General features: G+C 40.5%; 1 protein-coding gene and 1 long non-coding RNA gene across 3 annotated transcripts in view; both read right to left on the bottom strand.

Moving 5' to 3' along the window:
- LOC308384236 (uncharacterized protein) overlaps positions 1-19,779 on the bottom strand; it is a 352,712-nt gene that overhangs the window by 58,369 nt on the left and 274,564 nt on the right. The window lies entirely within an intron of this gene.
- Positions 8,107-12,713, bottom strand: LOC308384162. Of its 2 annotated transcripts, XR_013969278.1 has the most exons (5): positions 12,622-12,713; positions 11,391-12,026; positions 10,329-10,477; positions 9,464-9,629; positions 8,107-9,388 (listed from the first exon to the last, which is right to left on the bottom strand). It is a non-coding gene; the product is annotated as an uncharacterized lncRNA (long non-coding RNA). The 2 variants fall into 2 exon arrangements; XR_013969279.1 differs by lacking the exon at positions 12,622-12,713 and having other exon boundaries at positions 11,391-12,276.

Below are 19,779 nucleotides of genomic sequence, written 5' to 3'. Positions count from 1 at the left end.
GCTGTTTTCGTTCTGCATCAGTGATATACTGGCTGCCTTTGTTTGTGATTGCCAGATGCAGTGGCTGCATTTTTAGGGAAATTGTTGTGTATAACTTTATTGTTTACAAAATTTGTGCATAGGTTTTTATTTCTTTATATTTGCATTTCAAGTTGTGAAAATAATTCAGTAACCATGTCTGTGGTTTTTACATAAAAATATATCACTTTTTCCCTATTCGGTTTTTTGAGTGATTTCAGATCAGTTGTATTAATACAGTAGTCAGTGAAAAAATAACTGTAAATCGACATATGTGAGACTGTATTCTGAAAATAAGAATACCAAACAAGACAAGACAAAAAACATTTCTAAACGTGAAATATCAAGGTAAAATCAAAAATAGTCAAGAATGATATTACATAATTAGTATCACATACAGTGTTCCCTCATTCATCGTGGGAGTTATGTTCTAAAAATTGATCTACGTCCCTACCCCCTACGGTCACGAGCTGTGGGTAGTGATCAAAAGAAAAAGATTGCGCATACAAGCGAAATGGGCTGCCTTCGAAGGGTGGCTGGCCTCTCCCTAAGAGATGGGGTGAGAAGTTTAGCCATCTGGGAAGGGCTCAGAGAAGCGCTGCTGCTCCTCCACATCGTAAGGAGCCAGTTGAGGTGGTTCGGGCATTAATCTGGGAATGCCTTGGTGTTCCCCCGGACAAGACCCCGGATAAGCAGAAAAAGATGGATAGATGGACATCTGCAATACTGGCCCTGTATTTTCTTGGTATTGGATCGACACCAAAATTTGTAGTGTAGCACAGCACTACTATGAATGAGGGAAAGTGTGAATGTTGAATGTTTTTGATGAAATGTCCAGGCAAGCATATACATATTAAATGACACGATATATGTGTTCTAATAGCTAACTGATAACTTCAGGTTTTTTATTTCTATATGACAATTCTTCATAATTAAACAATAAGAACAAGTAGTCTGATGTCCTCTAATCATTATGAAGATATAATTTGAAATACAATAACACATTAAGATTTTTTACAAAGTATCAGCACTGGATCAGTAAATCGGAAAGGAAATCAGTGGTATCGCACATCACTTCCACAAAGCTGCAGAAGAAACCTAGGCCTGAGAAGAAGCCTTATTTCAAATACAAAAGAGTGTGAAATTGTAGTTAGACTTGTATTTGTAAATGAACCTCATGATGTGTAGATTTCTTGATTTTATACATATTGGGCTACATACTTATTTATTATAATTATTATAAGGCTATATAGTACATAAAAATTCACGTTTTATGTTAGTGAAATGTTTAATTATCTGGGCTAAAGAAAATAAAGTTATAGACTATACTTATATGAAGCTTGTATACTTACTGCATTTGATGTATTTTAACCATATGTAATGCACATTACAGGATGTAACACCTGCTTATATGTAAAAAAAAAAGGCTTTGATTTTGCCACCTCTTTTGATTTCCATGCCAAAATTTCTCTAGATCCGCACCTGATACGCATTTAATAACTTGTGATGTTGTAAACTGTTTAGTTGTGTTTGGAAGAAAAGCTAGTATATCACAGCTAACAGCTGGATTTTTCAGTTTGAGTGCAGCCATTGAACAGCAACTTACGAGACCAGAGTGAACGGGAGTGAACGTGAACAGTATAACCTTTGTTTCTTAACATAAAACTAATTGTTGCAGCTAGGGACAGCCCAAATTTTATCTCCTTAAATTGACTTTAGTTTTAGTTTTCTTTAGTTAACTAGCATAAATTAATGTACTATTACCCCCCTCCAACCACATGATGATGCCTTTCTGAGCTGACAGAATGTCACCTAAATATGTTTGTAAAACTTTGACTTTAAGCACTTATTTCTTAAATCCAGCTTCACAGACAGTGTTAAATCTATGTCAGTTTTTGAGAGCTGGGCTCAATGGTGTAATTTAGGCTCTAAATGTGTAGCATTTTATGTGCCCTTTAAATTTTTATTTTATGCTGTTTGTTATTAGCAGCCAATCATGAAACAGTATCATTTGTTCCAATTTCTTAAATTTTATTTCACAAAAATGAATATTTCATAAAAATATTGTTTGAGATACATTATATAGTATTTTTGCACAAAAAAGTGATTCTTTATTTGTGAAAGTGGAACAATAAACAACTGTGTTACTGCTTCACCACTATTTAAGTTTGGACATGTTTCAATAATTCGATGCACCCGTTTCCCAGTTTCTTCACAACATTTAAAGCAGTCGGGGGGGGACTCAAGACTAAGTATTGTAGGTTATCAAGTTACCCTTAGCTTAGTGTTTGTGTTACAGGCCTTCAATGGGGTCTGTTTTTATACAGAAAAGTAGAGGCAGGAGACATGAGTAGCGTTTGGTCTGCAGGCTCTTCTTCGTCTTTTTATTAACAGAATTTCACACCATTCTTCTCCGTTCGTATAAACATTCCTCTTCTAGCAAAAAACATAACTTTGAATCTGGTTTACATGTTAAACCCATTTGATCACCTTGTTTTCCTCACAAGTATAAATCTACAATATAATTGTTGTATATCAGTGTCCTTATTTACAAAAAATCTGTAACTAAATTCTACTGCTGTCCAGCATCAACAATATCTCTGTGCAGTAATCTCAACACTGCGATTAACCTGCTCATTATTACTGTTGTAAGTTCTTTATATCTTAACAGATTCAACAATATATTACATTTGTAAACAATAAACAAACATTCCACAATTGCCCAAAAAACAGTTACATCAGATTATATACATATAACAACATAAAGAATAAAAACTAGATTATGTTGAAACCACCTTTATCAGCTGTCAACATACCAGTAATGTCAGGATAGAAGAGGTGTATCTAGGAGCTACATTTGCCACAAAATAAAATGTGTAATAAGACCGGCTACCTCTTTAGACTACAAGTGGAATTGCGGCTTCCATCGCGAATGGCAGGAGAGTTCGGTTTCTTTCAATGAAAACAAACTTTCTCATGACATTTGTGGCCTTTAAACTAAGACAGAAAAAAGTTTCTTGCCTTGTGCATCACAGTTAGCCAACTCAAACTACTAACCTGTTCTTATACATAAAAGTAGAGACAGGAAACATGAGTTGTGTTTGGTCTGCAGGCTCTGCCTCATCTGAGGTACAGAGCTACTTCCTCCTTGTGGCGATGCCATCCAATTGCATCCTTATAACTTTAACTGAAAAGTGCAATACCACAACGCCTTTTACATCACTAAATATTTAAAACCAATTACAACTGTGACCATAGACTTGTAGGTGTCACACTTGCACATGCTTAGAGTGGCCAAGTGAGTGTTTTCTACACACAATGCTATACCATCTTCTGTCACCAGAGACCAATATTGAGTTAACACCCCTTAGCATGCCTAATCATAAACTGTTGGTTTTGGTGTATTGTAAGCACATGTTTATGTTTATAGGTTAGCAGGACTGTTTCGGAATGAACGGAATGTCATGCTGTCATCTTATCTTGTTTGCACATCATCATTGTACATGGGCTGACTGTTTTCCAAGCTGACTACCAAATTCACCAGATCTTAATTCCACTATCCACTGGTGGATTTGTATGTAAATAAGATTGTGAATAACCTTAAGTCTTCAGAGGACAGTTTAACTTTCTCTGTGTCTATTAAATATCTGTACCTAAAGTACTGATATATGCCAGGATACATTTTCTCTTCCCCCAATATTTTGATGGATTTGAACATTTACGTGTTATAAATTGCATACAAATTGTGACGGAGTTACATCGCCCTGGGCCCCAGACAGCTGACCTGGGTGCATACACACACACAACAACCATTCGATTCTACACTCGTCGCACTGGGTTAATGTGGCTGCGGCCAACATACTTTGCCACTTACCTTTAATAAAAAGCCGGTTGTGTAGACTCCCCGTGATCGTCAGTTACACGAGTAGTTGGGCAAGACGATGGTACGTCTGGGGGTCTGTTCTGGGGTTTAAATCGTGGGTTCGCGCACACTTGTAGAGTTACATGAACTGCATTATTTTTTGTTTGGGTTTTCTTTTATTATGAAATGCTGTAGGCTGCCTGAAAGTGGCTATAAATGTATTTGTGAATTATTGTAGAAATACAGCTGGAAATAAGCCGAGAAAAAAAGATTGTTTTGTGAAAGAAATGATGGAGGGATGACTGTTATGCCCAGTGGGAGGGGCAATGGGATATAAAGGCAGGCCACTAGGGCCTACCGAGGCAGTCAGTGAGATGTTACAGTGAGGTTAACATGTAAGCTGGCTCAGCCTCTTGCGTTCTGCACACAGATTTTTGTTTAGTGATGAATAAGTTAGTTGTTTATTTTCTTTGTAAATAATGCATCTGGGAGGCCAGCAGAATAAAGTATACACACTGAACGTTTCCTGACGATGCCTGCATTTTTTCAGGAGAAGTTTAGGAGAGGACCCCACGAAACAAATAATTACAACTTTTAATTTTAATAATAGGGTACGGTCACTTATTTAGAGTCCTCTTTATATTTATGAGACTTATGTTTCTGGAGTCACTGTTGACTGTCTACTAAACCGCTGAATCACTCACACACTGAAATATGCATATTGTACGCTTTAGTCAGTAGTTAATAGCTATTATTATGCAAGAAAAATAGTCTTAAACTGAAAAACTTTGTAACTAGCTGTTGGGTCTGCACCTCAGCAGGCCCTCTAGTTCAGACTTTATTCCCGTGAAGAAAGCAAGTGTTACGAAATCAGTTTCTATTTATTCCTCGGGCATCCAGAGACGGCACCAGACTCAGTAGTCATTTTAACAAAACCTTTATTCATCTTTATTCATCTTCATTTAAACATGCATCTTCTAGAAGGGGAGACAAGCAAGGCCGGTGTCCCTCTGCAAATCTTCCACTCCTTTGTTTGTTATAGTCAGCTTTATAGAAGCGACCCCATCATAAAACCCCCATGGTGTGCTGCAAACTCTGTGTTTGTGTGTGTATGCGCGAGAACGTGAGTGACTGTATGCGCGTACCTGTGTGTATGTGTGAGTGCACATGAGTGAGTGTGCATGTGGGTGTGTCGTAACAGTCAAAGCACTGTGTACAGTGGGGCAAAAAAGTATTTAGTCAGCCACCGATTGTGCAAGTTCCCCCACTTAAAATGATGACAGAGGTCAGTAATTTGCACCAGAGGTACATTTCAACTGTGAGAGACAGAATGTGAAAAAAAAATCCATGAATTCACATGGTAGGATTTGTAAAGAATTTATTCGTAAATTAGGGTGGAAAATAAGCATTTGGTCACCTCAAACAAGGAAAATCTCTGGCTCTCACAGACCTGTAACGTCTTCTGTAAGAAGCTTTTCTGTCCCCCACCCGTTACCTGTATGAATGGCACCTGTTTGAACCCATCATCTGTATAAAAGACACCTGTCCACAGCCTCAAACAGTCAGACTCCAAACTCCGCCATGGCCAAGACCAAAGAGCTTTCGAAGGACACCAGGAAAAGTATTGTAGACCTGCACCAGACTGGGAAGAGTGAATCTACAATAGGCAAGCAGCTTGGTGTGAAAAAATCAACTGTGGGAGCAATCATCAGAAAATGGAAGACATACAAGACCACTGATAATCTCCCTCCATCTGGGGCTCCACGCAAGATCTCATCCCGTGGGGTCAAAATGATCATGAGAACGGTGAGCAAAGATCCCAGAACCACACGGGGGGACCTGGTGAATGACCTGCAGAGAGCTGGGACCAAAGTAACAAAGGTCACCATCAGTAACACACTTCAACGGCAGGGAATCAAATCCCGCAGTGCCAGACGTGTTCCGCTGCTGAAGCCAGTGCATGTCCAGGCCCGTCTGAAGTTTGCCAGAGAGCACATGGATGATACAGCAGAGGATTGGGAGAATGTCATGTGGTCAGATGAAACCAAAGTAGAACTTTTTGGTATAAACTCAACTCGTCGTGTTTGGAGGAAGAAGAATACTGAGTTGCATCCCAAGAACACCATACCTACTGTGAAGCATGGGGGTGGAAACATCATGCTATGGGGCTGTTTTTCTGCCAAGGGGACAGGACGACTGATCCGTGTTAAGGACAGAATGAATGGGGCCATGTATCGTGAGATTTTGAGCCAAAACCTCCTTCCATCAGTGAGAACTTTGAAGATGAAACGAGGCTGGGTCTTCCGCCCGGGCAACAAAGGAGTGGCTCCGTAAGAAGCATTTGGAAGTCCTGGAGTGGCCTAGCCAGTCTCCAGACCTCAACCCCATAGAAAATCTGTGGCGGGAGTTGAAAGTCCATGTTGCTCGGCGACAGCCCCAAAACATCACTGCTCTCGAGAAGATCTGCATGGAGGAATGGGCCAAAATACCAGCTACTGTGTGTGCAAACCTGGTAAAGACCTATAGTAAACGTTTGACCTCTGTTATTGCCAACAAAGGTTATGTTACAAAGTATTGAGTTGTATTTTTGTTATTGACCAAATACTTATTTTCCACCCTGATTTACGAATAAATTCTTTACAAATCCTACCATGTGGATTCATGGATTTTTTTTTTCACATTCTGTCTCTCACAGTTGAAGTGTACCTCTGGTGCAAATTACTGACCTCTGTCATCATTTTAGGTGAGGGAACTTGCACAATCGGTGGCTGACTAAATACTTTTTTGCCCCACTGTATGTGTCTCTGTGTATGTGACTTCCTGCCGGTCATAAAAGTAATCTCCTCACTCAATCTACACCAAATCCTTTAGACAACATACAAAACACAGTTAACATATTACAGACACTGAGACCCCCACTCTGCATCCACTGCACTCAGAAAAATAAAGGTGCCAACTGGAACCAAAAGTGGTTCTTTAGACTGATGCCATAGAAGAACCTTTTTTGGTGCCACAAAGAACCTTTCAAACAATGGTTCTTTGAAGAACCAATTTCTTTCAGTGGTTCATTGAAGAACCTTTAAAGGTGCCCCACAGAACCATCAAGAAATGGTTCTTTGGGGCACCTTTAATGGTTTTTCAAAGAACCTTTTTAAAAATGGTTCTTTAAAGAACCATTTTTAAAAAGGTCCTTCAAATGGTTCTTTAAAAGAACCATTTTAAAGAACCTTTTTTGAGTGGTTCTTTAAAGAACCATTTTAAATCTTTCAAAATAAAATGCATCATAAATTGAATTTGAGTAGGGTAAAATAAATACGAGCACAGCATAGACATATATTAATGGTTTATTGTCATTTTGTAGTATACCAAAAGACAAAAAGGCATTTTAACCCTCAGCACAACATCACTACTAATACATGTCACATATTAGTGTTTTAAACAGTAATAATTAAATATATTTGCTATACTATAAATATATATATATATATATATATATAAATACTATAGCTACAGATAACACAACAATACATGTATTGTTTAATTAATAAAACATCAGAAAGTGATAAAACACATTAGAAATAGCAATAGCTTCATAACAGACCAATAAATCAACACATTTTCATCAGCAGATGTTTGCATGTTCAGTAACAATATTTCAACAAGTTTATGATTAAAATGATCAATGAACTTTAGCATTACGCTATGTAATGTACATTTCATGTTGTACTCATGGTCCTTTGTTAGTCCAGTTTAGGATAATGTCTCTGACGTATGTTTCATATCAAATACAGGGAGTGCAGAATTATTAGGCAAATGAGTATTTAGTCCACATCATCCTCTTCATACATGTTGTCTTACTCCAAGCTGTATAGGCTCGAAAGCCAACTACCAATTAAGCATATTAGGTGATGTGCATCTCTGTAATGAGAAGGGGTGTGGTCTAATGACATCAACACCCTATATCAGGTGTGCATAATTATTAGGCAACGTCCTTTCCTTTGGCAAAATGGGTCAAAAGAAGGACTTGACAGGCTCAGAAAAGTCAAAAATAGTGAGATATCTTGCAGAGGGATGCAGCAGTCTCAAAACTGCAAAGCTTCTGAAGCGTGATCATCGACCAATCAAGCGTTTCATTCAAAATAGTCAACAGGGTCGCAAGAAGCGTGTGGAAAAACCAAGGCGCCAAATAACTGCCCATGAACTGAGAAAAGTCAAGCATGCAGCTGCCAAGATGCCACTTGCCACCAGTTTGGCCATATTTCAGAGCTGCAACATCACTGGAGTGCCCAAAAGCACAAGGTGTGCAATACTCAGAGACATGGCCAAGGTAAGAAAGGCTGAAAGACGACCACCACTGAACAAGACACACAAGCTGAAACATCAAGACTGGGCCAAGAAATATCTCAAGACTGACTAAGGTTTTATGGACTGATGAAATGAGAGTGAGTCTTGATGGGCCAGATGGATGGGCCCGTGGCTGGATTGGTAAAGGGCAGAGAGCTCCAGTCCGACTCAGACGCCAGCAAGGTGGAGGTGGAGTACTGGTTTGGGCTGGTATCATCAAAGAGGAGCTTGTGGGGCCTTTTCGGGTTGAGGATGGAGTCAAGCTCAACTCCCAGTCCTACTGCCAGTTTCTGGAAGACACCTTCTTCAAGCAGTGGTACAGGAAGAAGTCTGCATCCTTCAAGAAAAACATGATTTTCATGCAGGACAATGCTCCATCACACGCGTCCAAGTACTCCACAGCGTGGCTGGCAAGAAAGGGTATAAAAGAAGAAAAACTAATGACATGGCCTCCTTGTTCACCTGATCTGAACCCCATTGAGAACCTGTGGTCCATCATCAAATGTGAGATTTACAAGGAGGGAAAACAGTACACCTCTCTGAACAGTGTCTGGGAGGCTGTGGTTGCTGCTGCACGCAATGTTGATGGTGAACAGATCAAAACACTGACAGAATCCATGGATGGCAGGCTTTTGAGTGTCCTTGCAAAGAAAGGTGGCTATATTGGTCGCTGATTTGTTTTTGTTTTGTTTTTGAATGTCAGAAATGTATATTTGTGAATGTGGAGATGTTATATTGGTTTCACTGGTAAAAATAAATAATTGAAATGGGTATATATTTGTTTTTTGTTAAGTTGCCTAATAATTATGCACAGTAATAGTCACCTGCACACACAGATATCCCCCTAAAACAGCTAAAACTAAAAACAAACTAAAACTACTTCCAAAAACATTCAGCTTTGATATTAATGAGTTTTTTGGGTTCATTGAGAACATGGTTGTTGTTCAATAATAAAATTATTCCCCAAAAATACAACTTGCCTAATAATTCTGCACTCCCTGTATATGTCATATCAAAACAAACCCACACCTGCAGTTGTTTCAGTTTTTCACTGGCGTTTCCTGTCAGCTGGTCAACCTCACTCAGGCGGACATCCATATCAGCCAAACAAACGACAAGTTCCTCCCTTTGTGCTTCAAATCCCTCCCACTCTGAGACAAGGAGCTGAAAGAGAGAGAAAAGAGTCAATTATAAAGAAGAGAAAAGTGAAACCCTCCTCAGAAGGTCTGACTCGCATACCTGCAGTTGACCTGTGATGGACTCCAGTTTGGCGTTCACGTCATCCCTCGCCGATGCCAACAGCCGAGTCTGCCCAGGTGCCCTGGAAGAGCTGAGTTAATGTTCCACTCCTCCTGGTCAGGCTCTCCAGCTGGATGAGCCGAGATCTCCCCTCTCGCCGCTGCCTCTGAACACAGAAACACAAATTGCATCTGAAGCAGGAGGTGCAGATTTTTTTGCTATTCTTTTCTAAATGCAGGCTAGATCAAGTGGAGGTATTTGGAAAACTTTTTTGGTCAGCGGACGACTGTTGTCTTGCAGAAAGTCAAATCAAACATATGCGATACACAATCAATTCACAAGAACACATTATAAAAAATAAGTCCAGTTCTTGCCTGATTTCAAGTGAATTCTGCATCAAAACAGGGTGACAGAAGTAAAACGAGAGCACAAAGCTTCACTTTGTACAAGCCTGCTATTACAGTTCTCCTCTATGCAGACGACTTTCCTGTTTTCAAGGCACAACTTGGATCTGCTGTACGAATCTTATGGATACACACTAAATGAAACAATAGTGTGCATGACTCCAGATTCTGATCCCTCATCCTAATATGGTCCCAACATAGCAACAGCAATAAAGAAAGTGTTGAGGCTTCAAAATACAAAGTCCATAAACCAATGGCTGACATGGGTTTTATCATAAGGGTGATAAATATACAGATTTCAGTCTGTCTTAGAGATTTGATGTTCATTTACCTGCAGATGCCCTATACGTGCCTGTTCCATGGTTTTCACAACGTTTTGCACATCACTATTTAATACAGGAAGTAGGTGAACTAAAACAAGTCATCTTTCTTTGTGAGAGGACCATATTAATGAAACAAACCTCAATGACATCATAGGGATCCCTAAAGATGCTCCTGCTGCTTCTCTTCCTCCTCATCCTAAGCTTCCTTCTTCTTGTCCTCGCCTTCCATCCAATTGTAATTCAACCTAATTGTGTTTCTGCCCCTCCTCTTCCTCATTTTGTTGGAGCTGTGAACACAATTAATGTGAATCTGGATTAATTTGTGCAAACAAGAAAAATCTACAGCTTTTTGGTTAGAGGTGCTCTTGTGATTTAAGCCGGGTAGAGTAGATTTATGTGTTGATGCTACCTGCTTCAGCTCTGGCTGCTGAGTGATATTTACACCCTGGCTGGATTACAAACTTTAACCATGTGCTGAACTTTGGCCCAGCGTTGATACCTCTTGTTAGTATAACGACCTCTTCTTAGCTTAATGTATGATGGTGGATAAATGAGATATACAAAAAAATTAACTATATTACAAAAGAACATCTATCTTGGAAACATCAAATGACCGGAGCATAACTTGTCAACTAGTCCGAAACTAAGTTATGCAGGAACAGTCAAAGACACACCTTCTCATGTCACATTTCTATTCATTTGTATATAATTAGATTAGACAATAAAGAGTCATCTAATCTAATTATTCATTCAAAACTCTTATGCATAGCTGTATTTTATACAGCTCATACAGAATTCAAAGTAGAGGTTCATGTGAGTATTTAATGTACGGCTCAGATCTACAGAATTTCAGAGTTTCTAGAGCAGACACAGAGCTCACATCACAACAGGCTTCAGGCGCCATTTTAGTGACTTTAATAATATATTAAATTTTAATTTCGGTCTAGCTGACATTGGGTTATGTACGCAGCACGCAATTGAACCACATATTTTAGAAGCCAAAGGTTCAAATTAGCTGGGAGCAGCTTCACTTAATTATAACAGTGGTTTTGTTAGGAAAACAGTTGGATACTAAATTGCGCTGACCTCAACGGCTAACGTATCTAGCTAATCGCTACTGTTAGCACAACATTAACAGCAAGCTACAATGACGAGTAACAAAAATAAAACCGTAATAAGGTTTTAATGAAAATGTTTTACCTTTTCTAACAATCCCAGAATCCACAGCTTCAAAGTCCAGCAGGTACTGAAGACTGCTATCCGTTTCGCTGTCACCGTCCATGAGTTTTTTTCCCCGAAAGGTCAAGGCCCGCCGCTCGCACACTCCGTCTGCGCATGCGCATCTCAACGACTGACCCCCTCCGTCCGCTCCCGGGAGGTTATAGTATGACGTGTTCTGACGTCACTCTCTCTCTCCCTGTCATTTATTTGGCTCACATATTAACAAATTGCTCAGTGATGAACAACTACTCAGATCATTTACCTAAGCAGTGTGCTTTGTCAAAACGAAGTCTGTGTCCATTACACTGACATTCTGTTCTGCAATTGTTATTTACTTGTATTTTATAATTTGACTTTACATACTGCTGGGTGGTTTGTAAAGTTTACAATAACTAGTATTATCATTATGCTATATTTTCAAAAATATATAATAATCTCCAAAGTAATGCCTTGGAGTAGAAAATAGTAATGCTTTATTAAAATTTAAAACTAAAGTACAGTATTTGAATGTGTGTATTGTGTCTACTGTTTGCAAATATTTCTAACTTTTATTTGAATATTCAGTTTCCTACCATCTTCTCTTAAAGGGTAATTGCCAGGTATCCCGCCCTCCCCCTTCGCACACACATGCACACAAAGAAAACACACAGTATAATTCACAGCCTCATTATAGTGAATAAATATTTATGCCATTTACACCATCAAACTTAGATTGCTAAAGATGAAGAACCTTTTGTTCTTTAAAGAACCATTTGTTATAGCTGAAGAACCATCCACAAAATAAAAAGGTTCTTTGACGTATGATGGTTTTTTAAAGAACCATGAAGACATCTGAAGAACCATTTAAGAACCATAATTTTTCTGAGTGTGGGCCACTGGCCTCTTGTTGTCTTACATTTACAGATAGGGTGGAGAGTCTCCTGCAAACCTACTTCTAAGTTTATAACAATTATGACCGTTTATTCGATTCAGGTTAAAGCATCAGCATCCACATCCCCCACTGTAGCTTCCTGTCTCCTTTTATGACAGGCAAACCCCCAGTGTCAATAAATTTCTTTCTCTCTACACAATTACACACACTCTCAAGCCTACAGCTAAGCCAAACTAAAACACACAGAAATCCTTCCCTATTCCTCTGATATACTGCTGGACCCTCTCATCTAAGCAAGTTTAGCACATTGTATTCTAATAATTGTTTTCTTGTACTCACACAAGACAGAACAGCGATCAGTTTTCACATGCTAGCATGGACCGCTCGACAGCATTTCTGCCCTCCATGCCAAACAAGTCCAAAGAACCAGCACCCCCTGCAGCCTTTTATTGTGTGACACACAGTTTACACAAACACCCATTGTAAAACCCCCTGTGGTGTGTCAGGCACTTTATATGTGTGTGTATGTATGTGTGTGTGTGTGTGTGTGAGTGAGTGAGTGTGTGTGGATGGGGGTGCATTTGTGTGACTTCCTGCTGATCACAAAGGGTCATTTCCCCTCACCCCTGCCTTTTTAACCGTCTCACCATACACATAAAGGCCAGGAAGTCACACTTCTTACATAGAATGTGCCTGCAGTTACACTATAGCCCCCCTCACCATTCAACAAGCTAGGGAGGACAATAGAAACAAAAGAATGTCTCTGAGCATACAGTTTAAGGCAAGGCTTACAAATTTAAGTACAATAATGGCAACATTTAATAATTTCAACCTAACACTAGTATGAGTCATACTGGTCACAAATGTTGGTCAAGTTACTTGAAAATCAGTAACTAATTACTGATTACTTCCCCAAAAAGTAATCCCGTTACTTTACTGATTACTTATTTTCAAAAGTAATTAATTACTTAGTTACTTAGTTACTTTTTAAAAACACGATTTACAACCTGAAGAGGTGATAAAGTGATAGATCTTTCAGCCCAATTCTACTTTTTTTACATAATCCATCATACAAAATGTAATCAAATGGAAAAGTCTCTTTTCTAACTTGTTTTATCAGTTTTAATCTTTTAACTTTATGCATCCGGCAAAAAGTTAATTATATGCAACATTCTCTGACTTGAATAAGTTAGTTTAATATTTAAACCTATTTTCTGCACATTCCAGCACATAAAAAAAAAAAAATTGTGTTTACACTCACTCTTTCAAATAGATGCAAGTAAAACACAGCAGAAAATAAATAAAGTCAAAGACTCAGCGGTCCTGTTGCTCTATTTTCACCTGTAAAGCAGGACTAGGGTAGGCGGAGGTTTACCCTGGTGCAGGTGTGCCGCGGTCAGTTGAAGAATCCGCGAGTTTCTCTGTGAATTTCCCATTACGTCGTTGTGCACTCGGTGCTTGCTTGGAAGTTTAGGGGTTTTTTTCGCTGTAAAAAGAAGTTTTCTTCCCACGCACGATGGACGCTAATGTTTTTGTCACTTTTTATGGAATCAAACTCAAAGTAAGGTCAGTACTTCCACGCTTTCAACGCTGCACGCTCATACTCTCTCCCACAATTGATACGTGATCCATTGTTGATCTGCACACAGCTGTTGTCACTAACGGCGCACTCGCTTCCGTCACTGTCATGAGAAATTCTCGCAAAAAATCACGGTTTTAGTAACGCAGTAACGCAGTGTTCCTACGGGAAAGTAACGGTAATCTAATTATCGTTTTTGCAATAGTAATCCCTTACTTTACTCGTTACTTGAAAAAGTAATCAGATTACAGTAACGCGTTACTGCCCATCTCTGCTGGTCACAAAATAAAGTACAAATCTAGAACTAATTTAACACATTATTACGAGTCCTTTCCTCTGTAGCTTTGACAGTTAATGCGTTGGCAACTTTAAAATGCATCCACACCTTCTCTGTCAATATTCCTTTCAACTAAGCTGATGCCTCAGCAGCTGGTGATTGCAAAAACATTGACTTATCTAAGTGATTTATATCTAAGTAACATAGTAGAAATAGCACAAATAATACCCCAAAATTCCTTGAAACGTAAAAATATGAATTTTACAAGAGAGAACTAACATGCCAATTAGGCCTATTCAAGAATCAACTTTCATTGCCATCATGGAAAGAGGCAAGGCAAGGCAAGGCAAGTTTATTTGTATAGCACAATTCAACAACAAGGTGATTCAAAGTGCTTTACAGAGACATTAGAAACAAGAACAAATAAAAAGCATGATTTAAAATTGATTAAAACAAGCAAATAAACTAACTAACTAATTAACAAACAAACAAACAAACAACAGTATATAAAATCAAAACAGATAAAATCAGAACAGTAGATAAAATCAGTAGTTAAATGTAAGTTTTGAAATTTAAGCTTAAAGTGTGGATTTGGTGCTTTATTCAAATGCAGCTGAGAACAGGTGAGTCTTCAACCTGGATTTAAATAAACTGAGTGTTTCAGCTGATCTGAGGCTTTCTGGGAGTTTGTTCCAGATATAAGGAGCATAAAAGCTGAATGCAGCTTCTCCGTGTCTGGTTCTGACTCTGAGAACTGATAAAAGACCGGATCCAGATGACCTGAGGGATCTGGATGGTTCATACTGGGTCAGGAGGTCATTGATGTATTTTGGTCCTAAACCATTCAGAGCTTTATAGACCAGCATCAGAACTTTAAAGTCTATCCTCTGACGGACAGGCAGCCAGTGTAAGGACCTGAGAGCTGGACTGATGTGGTCCACTTTTTTGGTCTTAGTGAGGACTCGAGCAGCAGAGTTCTGAATGAGCTGTAGTTGTCTGACTGATTTTTTAGGTAGACCTGTAAAGATGCTGTTACAGCAATCAAGCCTACTAAAGATGAATGCATGGACTAGTTTTTCCAGGTCCTGTTGAGACATCAGATCTTTTATCCTTGATATATTCTTGAGGTGATAGTAAGCTGACTTTGTTATTGTCTTAATGTGTTTTTCTAAGTTTAGGTCTGCATCCATCACTACACCCAAATTTCTCACCTGGTTTGTGGTTTTTAGATGTATAGATTGAAGTTCTCTGGTGACCTGTAATCGTTTTTCTTTGGCGCCAAAGACTATTACCTCAGTTTTGTTTTTGTTTAGCTGGAGAAAATTGTGGCACAACCAGTCATTGATTTCCTCAATGCATTTACCAAGAGCCTGTACAGGGCCTCGGTCTCCTGGTGACATTGTGATATATATTTGTGTGTCATCTGCATAGCTGTGATAGTTTATTTTGTTGTTGTTTATAATCTGTGCCAGTGGGAGCATGTAGATGTTAAACAGAAGGGGTCCCAAGATGGAACCTTGGGGAACTCCACATGTGATACTTGTCTGCTCAGATGTGAAGTTACCTATTGATACAAAGTATTTCCTGTTTTCTACGTATGTTTTGAACCAGTTTAGTACAGTTCCTGAAAGACCTGTCCAGTTCTCCAGTCGTTTGAGTAATATGTTGTGGTCAACTGTATCAAATGCTGCACTGAGATCCAGTAAAACTAGGACTGACATTTTTCCACTGTCTGTATTCAGACATATGTCATTAAACACTTTGGTCAGAGCGGTTTCAGTGCTGTGGTTCTGTCTAAAACCTGACTGGAAGGCATCGTAGCAATTATTCTGTTTTAAGAAGTAACTGAGCTGTTGAGAAACTGCTTTTTCAATGATCTTACTTAAAAACGGGAGATTTGAGATCGGCCTGTAGTTGTTCATTTGTGTCTTGTCAAGATTGTCCTTTTTCAGTATAGGTTTGATTACAGCAGTTTTTAGTGATTCTGGAAACACACCTGATAATAAAGAAAAGTTGACGATCTGTAACAGGTCTGACTCTAAAGTCTTTGAGACCTTTTTGAAAAAACTTGTTGGCAGGACATCTAAACAGCAGGAGGAGGAGTTCAGTTGACCTAAGATGTCCTCCAGGTCTTTGCTGTTAATAGGTTGAAACTGTTTCATGGTGTTTAAACAGTTTTTTGGTGGACACAGTACATATCCTGGATCTGCTGTTGATGTACCAATTGCTTGTTTAATTTTTTGGATTTTTTCAGTGAAGTCATTGCAGGCCATGGTCGAATGAAGTTCAGCTGCCACTGACACAGGGGGGTTTGTTAGCCTGTCAACTGTAGAAAATAAGACCCGAGCATTATGGCTGTTTTTAGTGATGATGTCAGAGAAGTAGGACCTCCTTGCATTCCTCAGTTGTAAATTATAATTGTGAAGTTAGAGAACAGGCATCAGCTAACATATTATCAGCAAAGATCATAATGTGTGTTTTAATGCAAAAGTTTTACATAACACTTCTGTTTTGTAAATATTAAATAACTACTTCCCAATGTTTCATTCTCCATCCACCCGTCCATTTTCTTCCGCTTATCCGGAGCCGGGTCGCGGGGGCAGCAGCCCAAGCAGAGAAGCCCAGACCTCCCTCTCCCCAGACACCTCCTCCAGCTTATCCGGGGGAATACCATGGCATTCCCAGGGCAGCCAAGCGATATAATCCCTCCATTATGTCCTGCCCCGGGGGCCTCCTCCCGGTGGGACATGCCCGGAAAAACTTGCCTAGGAGGCATCCTTGTCAGATGCCCGAACCCCTCTTAACTGGCTCGTTTTGATGTGGAGGAGCAGCGGCTCTACTCTGAGCCCCTCCCGAATGGCCGAACTTCTCACCCTATCTCTAAGGGTGAGAAGTCCCCTATGAAGAGACCATCGAGGGAACAGTTCAGCCTGCCCGGGATAGGGTGCCCGAGGGCAAGCGTCTGGTGGCCGGGCGTTAGTCCATGGGGCCCGGCCAGGCACAGCCCGAAAAAGGGACATAGGCCCACCACCCACAGGAGGCACCAAAGGGGTCAGGTGCAATGTGAGTCGGGCGGCGGCCAGGAGCAATGGTCCTGGCGGACCGATTCCCAGCTATCAAGACTGTTTCATTCTATTTAGTAATTATAACAATGGTTCTTTCACTTGCAAAAAACAAATAAGAAAAATATAAAAAATATAATACTATTTTATTTTTGGGTCTTGTTCACAAGTGAAGGTAGATCGACCGACAAATTGGTGCTGCGGCTGCAGTGATGCAGACGCTGTACTGGTCCGTCATGGTAAAGAGAGAGCTGAGTGTAAAAGCAAAGCTTTGAATTTACCAGTTACCCTACCCTCAAGCTAGAGGAGGTGGCCCAAATGTTTAAATAATAGATTCCATTAATAAAGCATGTAAGGGAAAAAAATAACACAATGTCACAGACTCCAGGCACAGAGACATCCATAAAGACAAGTGATGAGGGATGAGGACTGCGGGATGAGAACAAAATAATAATAATAATAATGGATTTATATAGCGCTTTTCAAGGCACCCAAAGCGCTTTACAATTCCACTATTCATTCACTCTCACATTCATACACTCATTCACTCTCACATTCATACACTGGTGAAGGCAGCTACAGATGTAGCCACAGCTGCCCTGGGGCAGACTGACAGAAGCGAGGCTGCCATATCGCGCCATCGGCCCCTCTGGCCATCACCAGTAGGCGGTAGGGTAAAGTGTCTTGCCCAAGAACACAACGACCAGGACAGAGAGCCCGGGGATCAAACCGGCGACCTTCCGGTTACAGATACGCTTCCCAACCCCCTGAGCCACGGTCGCCCCAATAAAAAAAACACACAAGACACACAAGGTTAGAATAAATACCACAAGTTTCACTGAAGGCCTAATCACTGTGAGTTGAAAAAATAAAAGATCACAGTGACATCAGTGGCAGAGAAGTATTAATGAGGATATGCTATTGTAGTTCTTTTGGCAGGATCTGGTGGCTTTGTGGAGACAACTTACGCTGGTTTTAGTAACCTCATTGAATCATCAGCACTGTTTTTTGCAAATCAAACCCAGTTTGTGCTGCAAACTGGGTTTGATGAACATTATTAAGTGATAAGAACAAGTAATCTGATGTCCTGTAATCATTATGACGCTATAATTTGAGATACAATAAATAAAATACATTTTTGTATAAAGTATCGGTATCGGATCAGTATCGTCGATACCACCATGAATATTACTTGGTATTGGATCGGAAAGGAAATCAGTGGTATCGCACATCACTACTTTAGACCATGTTTATTCCAACTTGGCTGGAGCTTACAAAGAAACACCCCTCCCCCACATTGGACAATCATCTCTCCCTGTTCCTCACACCTCTGTATTCACCACTCATCCAACGTGTGAAACTTAGGACAATTAAAGTGTGGCCAGAGGGGACAGACGCAGTTCTCCAGAACAGATTTAAAAACACAGACTGGAATATGTTCACCCACACAGACCTGGACCAGTACGCCTCATCTGTACTGGATTACATTCTGTCATGGTCCCTGTGCCTCACCAGCTGATTCTGTATTAAGCAACATGTTTTCTCTCTCTCTCTCTCTCTCTCTCTCTCTCTCTCTCTCTCTCTCTCTCTCTCTCCTGCCGGGGCGATGCTCATTATGGGCTCCCGCCCCTGGCCCACGCACCTGCTGCCGATCGGGATAATCACAAGGCCGATTTAAGACAGCAGCACTGTGTCACTCGTCGCTGGATCGTTGAGTTATCAGCGTCAGTCGCTCAGTAGATTGTAAATAAGGATCTGTGAGTTCGTTCCGTCTGTTTGCCTCTAACTATAATCTCTGTGTACAGATCTATCCCGGACCTTTCCCTGCCTGCCTGTCATCCCGTGGACGAGTGAGTGGATGGTGTTTCCCCAGTGTGGGGAGTGAAGAGAGAGAGCCTTTGGAGGACGTCAGATTCCCGTCTTTTCCCTCACATACCCCGGAACCCTGGACCCCCCTCCCCTCCCTCCAGCACTTTGTAAATAGCATCACCTGGTGTCGTTGTGTAAATAAAATCTGTAAATCCTGTAAGGAGTCCCGGTCTGCGCCTGAGTCCGTTAACTGAAACCTGACACATTCACTCTGGTGGCTGTAGCTCAGGTGGCAGAGCAGGTCAGCCACTAATCAGAAGGTCGGTGGTTCGATCCCAGGCTGCATCCTGGCTGCATGCCAAATATCCTTGGGCAAGATACTAACCCCATGTTTGCCTACTGGTGGTGGTCAGAGGGCCCGGTGGCACCTGTGTCCGGCAGCCTCGCCTCTGTCAGTGCGCCCCAGGGCAGCTGTGGCTACAATGTAGCTTGCCATCGCCAGTGTGTGAATGTGTGTGTGAATGGGTGAATGACTGAATGTAGTGTAAAGCGCTTTGGGGTCCTATGGACTAGAAAAGCGCTATACAAATGCAGGCCATTTACATCTCCAAAACCACAGACAGTGTCACCACCCAGAAACGGATCACTATGTACCCCAACCAGAAGCCTTGGATGAACCGGGATGTTCGTCTCCTCCTGAAGGCCCGCAACACTGCCTTTAGGTCAGGAGATGCACACGCCTACAGTACAGCCAGGGCTAATCTAAAGAA

This window comes from Rhamphochromis sp. 'chilingali', assembly GCF_963969265.1.
Source record: "Rhamphochromis sp. 'chilingali' genome assembly, chromosome: 17".
Lineage (NCBI taxonomy): Eukaryota > Metazoa > Chordata > Actinopteri > Cichliformes > Cichlidae > Rhamphochromis > Rhamphochromis sp. 'chilingali'.
This window is presented reverse-complemented; position numbering and strand designations above follow the sequence as displayed.